This window comes from Protomyctophum parallelum, assembly GCF_964188405.1.
Source record: "Protomyctophum parallelum genome assembly, chromosome: 9".
Lineage (NCBI taxonomy): Eukaryota > Metazoa > Chordata > Actinopteri > Myctophiformes > Myctophidae > Protomyctophum > Protomyctophum parallelum.
The window spans coordinates 25,255,150-25,265,442 of NC_139706.1; positions in this window are offsets into that span (position 1 = coordinate 25,255,150).

Sequence of the window (10,293 nt, forward strand, 5' to 3'; positions counted from 1 at the left end):
TTTTGCCTCGCTAATATTACTATGAATATGAATAATGATCATGATAATATTAGTTGTGATTGATTTATTGATTGATTGATTAAAAAAAACTGCTATGCTAAGAGAGCAGCACCAAAACAGCACCATCAAAACAAAAAAGTCAGGATAACACAATACATGTCTAAGGGTTATTTCTAGGGCCTATAGCAACCTGGTATGTTAAAGTCTGGTTCTTACATCACCAATAAATACTTCAGTACTTCACTAAATACAATAATAATGTTGGCTGCAAAACCCATCATTTAAAAGGAAGGCCTTTTGTTTTGTTAGAATCTCAACTAGGTGATGAGGTCACTGGAGGTGGGCTATAAACAGTACTTGATACTGCCTTAAAAAATGGCCTCACTATGGGAGGAAATGAGTGACAGATTTACAAGAGGACAAACCAAGCCTACATGGGCCACCTCAGACTAATGAATATCTGTTAGCTCTCACTGGCAGAAAACTCAAAAGGACAATGGAGAAGCAAGCGGTCAATTCTATGAGGAGCCTTTATGTTGTACATGTACATACAGTACTGTATATATCTATGTGTTGCTTACAGTGTGTATTCTGCCTAGTAGACACTGTGCACAGAGTGGAGAGTTATTGGAGTTGACAGGTTTTTTAAACTCATTAGAGCTGAGTGGCAGTGAACTCCCCACAGCCCCGACACTGCTACTCCCCGAGGGCTGGTGTTTGACCTATAGACGTTCACTTAACATGCACTCTGGATGAAGTGCTGCTTAGCACTACAACAGTTGGTTGGCTCTGTAGGGTTAGGGTTAATGCCATGATGATGATGGGGTGGCAATGGACATGGACATGGACATGGTACCTGCCAGCCGGAGGAGCCTTAATAACACTATCACAGAATGAAGAAAATCAGTCAGCCAGTCAGTCAGCCAGTCAGCCAGCCAGCCAGCCAGCCAGCCAGCCAGCCACTTACTGAATGGGAACGTTTCATCATTCAATCATTTTCATTTAAACCACTCATTGAAATGGATATATTGCTCCATTCAGTTTTATTCTGTGGGATAAAAAGATTGAGAAAAAAGGCAAAGAGAGAGCAAGGGGGGTGGGGGTGGGATAGGGGGGTCTGTGACCCCCACCCCACACACTGCGTTACGTGCAGGACGACAGGGCCCCCCTGGTGGAAACTGAACACCATGATCTCCTTCCCTTTAGACATCCCCCTTACCCCTCCCTCCCTGCCCTGAACCCACCCTGTCCCCCGCTGGCCACTGTCCTTACCCAAACACACACACACACACACACACACACACACACACACACACACACACACACACCACACACACACACACACACAACACACACACACACACACACACACACACACACACACACACACACACTATCAGACGTTCTCACACACCCCACACACTGTACAAACAGTATCGGAACTTTTATATCGGATTCTGTTTCACTAGTGCACGCACATAAAGACGCACGAAGAGACAAATGTCAGACACACATTCTGTCACACACACACACACACACACACACACACACACACACACACACACACACACACACACACATCCTTTCACTTTCTTTGATCGCGAGTGAAGGAAGTATACACAAGATACACAAACAAAAACCTCCATCCCTAAAACTCCTTTACTTCTCCATGGCTTTCCTGCACAGTCAAATCCTCAGTGTTTATTGAACTCAGATAGTGTAAGAAACACGTCTTAACACGTCTATTTGGGTCCATTTTTTACACTCTCTGAACACTCCCGTTGAGTCTTTTTAGAAGCTGACGTATACAACAGCTCCGCCTCTCTCTCTCTGTCTGTCTGTCTCTCTAGCCCGATTCATACTTCATCACATGACGGTGTCGCGGGCAGAGAATAGCAGACATATAAGCTCATAATGCATCACTTTCGCACCACATTATGAGCTTGTAGGTCTGCTATTTTCGTGCGACAGAGCATAGGTTAGGCTTCTCCTTCTCTCTCTCTCTGTCTCTCTCTCTCTCTCTCTCTCTCTGTCTCTCTCTCTCTCTCTCTCTCAGCCCAGGCCCTACCTGATTGTCTGCTTGTTTTCCCTGGCGGCTCCCAGCTTCCGTTCCCAGGCTGGGAGGTGGGAGGTGGGAGCACAGCCCACGACACATACTTTCCTACCCTTGAAGGCTGCGGGCCAAGCGATGGCTCCTCCTGTCCAACAGGCCCAGCAGGAAACACTTCAACCCCTGCATGCCTGCTGCCCACCCGCTCACGTTCTTCTGGGGGCCCTCCTCCATTGGCCTATACAGCAGAGGGAGGTGGGCTGAAAAAAAAAAGAGGGATGTGCGTTTAGAAGAAAGGAGGGGTGGCGGGGGGGGGGGGGGGGTGAAGACAGTGCAGCGTGTGGGAGGATGTGAGGGACAAAGGTGAGGTCAGATGGAACGAGAGGGGATGGAACATAAGGTGCAGACAGTGAGGTCAGAGGTATGGGCTCATGGTTGGGAACGTAAGGTGCAGACAGTGAGGTCAGAGAGGTGGGCTCATGGTGGGAACGTAAGGTGCAGACAGTGAGGTCAGAGGTGGGCTCATGGTGGGAACGTAAGGTGCAGACAGTGAGGTCAGAGGTGGGCTCATGGTGGGAACATCAGATGCAGACAGTGTGTCCGAGGTGGGCTCATTTGAGTAATCGTGCCCATGTAAGGAGCAGTCTGATGCGTTTCTTGGATTTGTTGGAGGTCAAGCTTAGGGAGTGTTGCACCTGCTGTGCAGCATGTACCGTAACAAAGTGTCTCAACGCTGACTTACACGGTCAAATCCAGGGTGGCGGTCATTTAACTCTGAGTGTATAAAACTTGAACCGTAAAGGTTGGAGTTCCTTCTTTTATATATATAGGCATCTCTCTGAGTAAACACAGCTTCTGGGGGTTACTACAAATGACTCCCATTAAGCCGCTAATGCTTCAATTACGCGACTTGAAGTGCAGAGCGCTGCAATTAGGCTACGTCACGTTGTATTGAGCCTTCTGTCACCGCCAGTAACGAGAGGTTACACTCCCTCCAACCAGCACTGAGCTGGCAGCCTACGACACTTGTACTCATTTGTAAACACATTAATTAGCGCCTCCCCTGCGGCGCCCCACAGGCCTCCTCCGCCCCTTCCAATTGCTTGACTCCCCCCCCCCCCCCCCCTCCCCCCCTCCGACACCAGCTTGGTTTCAGCACGTCTTGGTGAGGATCATTATTTCACTGCCAGCGTTTGTTGTCGCGTCGGACACGGGGAGGGGTTGGGGGTGAACCCAAAACAATGGCGGCTGGGGGCACTCATTCTGCGTTTTACTTCTGTTTTATATGAACTAAGTGTTATAGTAACCCACCAGATCACATAATGGTAATGCGGTACCCATTTCCTCAATCAAGAAGCCTTTATGGTGGCCTAGTAATCATCTGCAGAGAGCTTGAACTGTACGCCGTACCACTAAAGCTCAAAAACATCTGTACAGGCCAATAAAAAGACAAGGGAGGATGTGTTATTAGACGCTGGGAGTTCTTTGCCATGCCCGGGTACAACCAGCATCGAAAAAGCAGATTTAGACAAAATCTGTCTGCCGGTTTGCCTCAGCGCTTGGATCTGTGTTTAGTGGTTGAGTTTGGAAGAAACGCAGACACTTACTGTATCTCGCAGACATGGCTAAAGAGCACGAGTGGCTTGTGTAAAACATGGGTCAGCTACAACACACATCACCACTGAGTGAGCTCATTTTGTTTGGCTTAACTTTCAGTTCTAAGAAGAAGCATTATCAACCAAAACTACACTTCATTTCCATTGCAACTACAGTGCAAAGATTAGGAGCAGATTCAAAGTGAAACACGCATTTGCATTTTGTCATCGATAGGAAAACGCCTGTTCCGAAAATGTTATGCTAATCTGCCATCTGATAAAACTGGTCATACGTATCGGGCGTGATAAGAATGCAGTTGCTGCTAATAAGTGTGTGTGTGACACACTTCGACCCCGTTGAGGCATGAAAGACATGAGAGAAAACAAAACCTCACACTTTGGTTCATACTGAGCATACTGTGCGTTGTGGAATGTACAGCATGTCTATTAAAGTCCTCCTTACTCAGTCATGACATGATTTCTGTACGACACATCGAGAGAGCAATGTCATATACCGTAAATAAATGGGGGCAGCTATAACTCGATGAAAAAGACACACGTGTTTTTGAATGGCTATGCATTTGAATCCTCTGTGTTCATGTATTCATTTGTAACTCTGAGAGCGTCTCACATGCAGAGTTAAACTATAATACTCAGGATTGCACAAGCCTAGTGGCCTGGTGGTGGTGGTGTCCCTTTTCACCAGGGGAGTGAGCGAGAGCTCTAATCCTGATTGAATTACGCAGTAAACTAACTAGCAGGCTCTCCAGGGTTAAGACAGTGTCCTCTCTGTGCCCTCGCCCCAGAACAGGAAGTTGCCAGCCTTTCTGAGAGATTACGCCCGTTTCCTCTCGCTCTCTCCCCGCGGTGCACTCCACGCGACCCTGTGCACCGTGACCCCACAACCTTCCTCCCTCCGCACATGGCACACACACGTGCACACATACACACACACACACGCACACACTAGTCGGGGAGCATGCCGACAGACGCCCAACACGTATTAATAACATACACACATATACACACACGCCTGCATGCACCCATACACACGTACACACGCACGCACACACACATACACACACACACACACTCACGCATGCACGCACACACACACAAGCACACAAAAATGACACCACAATTCAATTCAAAAACAACATGGCCTTTCTTGGCACGGGGCAGAGAGGGGAAGGGGGGCGGGGGGGGGGCGAGGGTGGAATGCTGAAGCATTCAGCAGACACAACACGGCCATGAATTCATGTGTCAATACTGTATCCATACACTGTGCTGCTCCGCGTAGCCTCTCCCCCTCCCCCCTCCCTCTCAAACAAATTGTGGCAGTAATTTTTCCCTCTCGCTGAGTTTTACGAGCAGTAATGTGTAGCACCTGTAACCACAGTGGGGCCAGACGAGGGCTGCAGGAGTCTGTCTGTGACCCTGCTGCAGCCAGCCAGGACACACACACACACACACACACACACACACCACACAATAGATACAGGAATCTGCATTGTATACCGGTATATATACAGCATCATCCCTTCGAGTCTCATCGAAGCTTGCCATCAAACCAGGCTGAGATGTCACCATGTCTCATTGCTTCACGGTACAGCAGATACACGTTTGGTTCCTTGAAGCCGTCGTATCAGAGAAACCGAGGTTATTCATCTGGAGCATTTCATCAGGCCCTGCACATAACTCTAAAATAAACTACAATATTGTTTGGAAGTGTCACAAAGTTTTAGAGATAGGAAGCCGTCTCACGAAATGTCAACTGTCTGTCATAAGTGTTGCAAAGCCTGGGATCGTCGTGCCAAGTAACAAGAGATGTTTAATTTGCCTGATATTTCGACAGAGTGAAACTCAAGTTTGGAAATTAATGCACAGTCAGCATCAGCAATCACGAAAGCAACTGTGAGAGATAAAGACAGAGTGCGGAAGTGATGAAGTGATATAGCCTACGTACGACACCTCATTGGTAATCAGATCACATATCAGGGTCATAGGGTCATAGAAAGATATCGTTGCTAGGTTGCTAGTAGGTTCCATTTACACTACCCCATGGTTGTTGTTTTGCTGTTTTAGTTGTCTAGTACCGGTATGTTGAAAATTGTATGAATGCATACAATACTAACCCTAACCCTAATTGATTTTATTTTTGCCACACCCCACCGCCCCCTAACATGTGCCACTAACTTTACACTTACTTAAAGAACCACAATGGAACATTAACCTTAAACTTCTATCCAGTGGAGTCAATTATCATTTAGTCATAAGCTTGTGGCAGTTTTATTTTTATTTTATTTATTCTATCCCATGATTTTGTAACCCATTTTTCACCCAGTGTCAATTGTCTAATGTAAACCTGGGTGTAATACACTCCCTCTGCCAACCTGGGGAGAGCAACGGACCTTCAATGCACGAGGAGTCCAAGCCGCTTCTTTTCACCTGACAGCCAGGACATATTTCAACTCCATCACGTCACAGTCCTGAGTGACTGTCTCAATGAAGTGAATCAACTGCCAGGAAGACATTCACTCCAACGCTGGTCACACCTTCAGCCACACATAGCTGCGTGCTCCCAGGCAATGGTGCATCATCTCACATGTGACGCCGCAGAGGTGAAGTCACACTTGCGCTCCTCAAAGTTCACAACGCGTGTTGTTAAAGGGAGGGTGAGATTCCTTTCATGTGACTGTGTGTGTGTACAAATGTGCTCTATTGGGGACACATGTAAGGCCCATGCACTCGGCTTGCAATGAAAACAAGGGCCTATTAAGCCACGAGCGCAAGTCTTTAACCTGCCGTTAGCTAAGGTTTCAGGTCAGCTGCTTTCCATTAGTTAGGGGGTTGACTTGATGTTAGGTTAGGCACTGAAAACCTGTTAGCCTCGCATGGCCTACTCTCAAAGTATCAACACACAATCATTGATGCCATTGATGGCCTCACGTTTTGTGTGCGTGCGTGCGTGTGTGCATAGGTCATCATTGTTGTTTCATCACGCTGTCATCTCTGCATTGAGTTAACCCTGTCACACAGGTTGCCAGGTTGGCGCAGCCAGTGTGTGGACAGTTCATAATGCAGAAAAAGCCACAGTAATTGACCATAAGGGCCCCTTTATACTCTCAAAAGAACACTGGACTGTGTGTGAGTTCTGAGTTGTGACGACCTGAACTGCAGTGTCTTTCCCTATCTTTCTACTCCTTTCCTATAATATCTCTATGCACTGACCTGTAAAGTTAAAAGCTACGTTAAAAAGCTGTACAAATATCGCACTCATATACACATACACAGGTCCACACACACAAGTGCACGAACGCACGCACGCACGGACACACACGCCCACACAGCTTTTTGAACGAGGTACTGTTGTACGACAGAACCCAAAACCGATCTTCTTAAAATATATTTTTTATCCCACGATTTTGTAACCCATTTTTCACCCCTGTGTCAATCATCTAATGTGATCCTGGGCTCTACACACCCTCCGCCAACCTGGGGAGAGCAACGGACTTAACTATGCTTCCTTCAGTTTCCCTGGTTGGACGTAGCGCGTGGAAGGAACACGTTATTCCAACCAGTTCCTTTCCCCTGCATGAGGCGCCCCGGCTGGCCAGGGGGAGGCAGTTTAGAGACCAGGATTACTGCATGTTTTTGTGAGGGTACCTATCCTAGGGGACACGGGGAGAACATGCAAACTCCACACAGAAAGGCCCTTTCGCCAACCCCGCCTTCAGGTATGGTCACTGATGACGCGGAGGAGGAAACACGCCGCCAGCACCCACAGCGCCCCGAGCGGGAATCGAACCCAGGACCTTCTAGCTGTGAGGCGACAGCACTACCAACTGTGCCACCGTGCCCCCCTTTAAGCTCACATGTTTCAATGTGACAGATTGTGAGCTTGTATAGATTGACTATTTTTGCAATTGTGAAAGTATGAAATATAGGGTTACAGTGCTTAAATGTTTTACCCTGATGTCATCAACATTGGCCAGCAACTGTACATCTGACCTCAAACCTCAAACCCTTAGATCTCCATATATGGAGCTGACCTGTTCTGACATTCCATATGTTGATCCTTCCCCATCCATCCTTCCTATTCGATGTCTCCCTTTTGACTGATACCTGTCCATTTAAACTCTAGACGGGCCTGCCCTAAAGTTATTAGTGCAGCTGCGCCCGGCATCTGCACTAATACTAGAGTTCTCAACAGGCCCGGAAATTAAGGCCGGGCCCTAACTGGGCCCTCATCAAACCCTGTACACTCAAAGACACCGCTGCCACCCTTATCTCCATTTGGACCTGACCTGTTCTGACCTCCCATATGCTGATCTGACCACATCGAACCCTGTACACTCAACACACGCTCCATATTATGCAGACAAAAAAACATATTGTGCTATAATGCATGTGCTCATATATGCGTGCTTGTGCACCAAGACGTGCATGTGTCACCAAAATGCTTCCACAGAGGGAAGCTTCCACAGACCCTGTGTGTCAGTGGAAATCACCCGTCCAAATATATCAAACCTTGTACCAGCCTGGAACCACAAATGTCACAGACCAGAAGGAAATACAGAGTAGGAACAGATGAGAGCCTCGTTGAGTGGCGAGGAAGATGAGAGAACATGTACGGACAGACGATGGGGGGAAAATGAGGCAACGTGAAATGGTACACACTAGTGACAGAAGTGAAAGACATCATGACAAGTGAACGCAGCTGTGAAACTAGCTGAGCACCTGAGTAAAAGCTTTTACCACCGTACCACGGCACGGGCTATAATTACTATTATACAAGCACACAGCAAAACACAGTAAAAATGGACCCACAAGGGTCAGTTTTTACATTCTGTTAAATTAACAGCGTGGATTTGACTGTGCAGTGATACAGCATTCGATGCTGTCGGGAGGAAACCACCTAACTCCATTTTTGAGGGGTTTTTTTCTCTTCCATAAATCAATGCTATTGAACACCCTTTACGTCTGTGTGTTTGTTTAAAAAGATATTGAACCAATGAAAAGTATTAAAAAGACAAAAAACTAATTGGACCCTCAAACAGTCTGCTAAAACAGCTAACTCCACCACCTCTCCCCCTCTCATGTAATTATTGACAATAGTCACAATACGAACTTTGATGGGGCAGTTTTGCTTTGTCTTAAAATATAACGTTTTCTTAATTTCCTGAAAAATTTACATTTTTCATTTCCTGAAAAATTTACATTTTGGAGTTAGGTTACAGCAGAGATATCATGCATTCAGTAAAATAGTGAGTGATGGCCCTGAGATGCCAACACACGCACACGCACACCTGGGCCACGACCCCGCTGTGAGTTTGGCCCTTAAGTAGTTATAAAGCTCCTCGGCCTTGGATGGTTTAATCAAAGGCCTCTTTTGATGCAGGTCGTCTTTTGGCTGAACGATGAACAAGTTGAGTCATTGGAGAGATCCAGCAGAGCTGCAGGGCACCACTATCTGTTTGAAATGGAAATGAGCGATGCTCTTCCCTACACCAACCACCGGCAAGGTGAGTCCCCTAATTAATTCAGCGGTGTGATATCTCTTCCAGATGAATAGGTGATTAATTTTGCCACGCAAAGGATATAATTTGTAACGGATCAGAGGCAACAAAGGGACGGCAGAGTATCCAGGGGTGCTACTGAAGAGGTTTGAGGTTTGAGGTCTCGGGGGAAACACTTAGGCCTTCGGTAAACATGCTTATCAAGAGGTGAGATGTTGAAATGTGATCTGTTCAGACAGAGAAGAGAGCCAAAGCCTGAGGCCTGGAATGTGTGTATGTGTGCGCACATGCGTATGCGTATACAGTATAAAGTGTGTGTGTGTGTGCGTGTGTGCGTATGCATATGTGATAGCTTAAAAGGGGGATGTCCCACATTGGCTGCCTTTCTCTCCCTTCATCTGCATCGCTGAGGGCCTGTTTTATCAGCCCCACTACTGGAGCTGACAGTAATGTGTGCCACCACCCATGAATCAACAAAGTGTTAGCACGAAGTGTTGAGTGCGTGTGTGTGTGTGTGTGTGTGTGTGTGTGTGTGTGTGTGTGTGTGTGTGTGTGTGTGTGTGTGTGTGAACGCATGCACGCACGTGTATGTGTGTGCGTGTGTACAGTATGTGTGCGTGTGTGTGTGTGTGTGTGTGTGTGTGTGCCAGCCTCCCTCCCAGTGGGATGGAGTAATGCTCAGAATAGCCTGGTTAGATTTACAGCGTTTCTCCAGGCTTCAGAGTGATCTCCTCTATGACTAAACAGAGAGAGAGGTCTGGGCAGACCGATCCAGCAGAGCCCAAAGTAAACTCCTTTGATGGTGCCAACTCATGCACACTCACTCGCAGAGTCGCATGGGCATATGAGAAAGCACGCCGCTATACACATGTGCAACACACACACCACACACACACACACACGCACACGCACACGCACACGCACACGCACGCCCGCACACGGGCACAGACACACACACACGCACACGGGCACATACTCACACGTGACACGCATGCATGCACCTACTCAGCACTGCAATTAAACACACTTCAAGGCAACAAGGAACTGAGAAGAGGCCCTGGTCGGTTAGCTCAATCGTCTGGGCACCTATAGGCTGCTGAGCCAGCCTGGCGGCAGTGCCGTGGGTTCG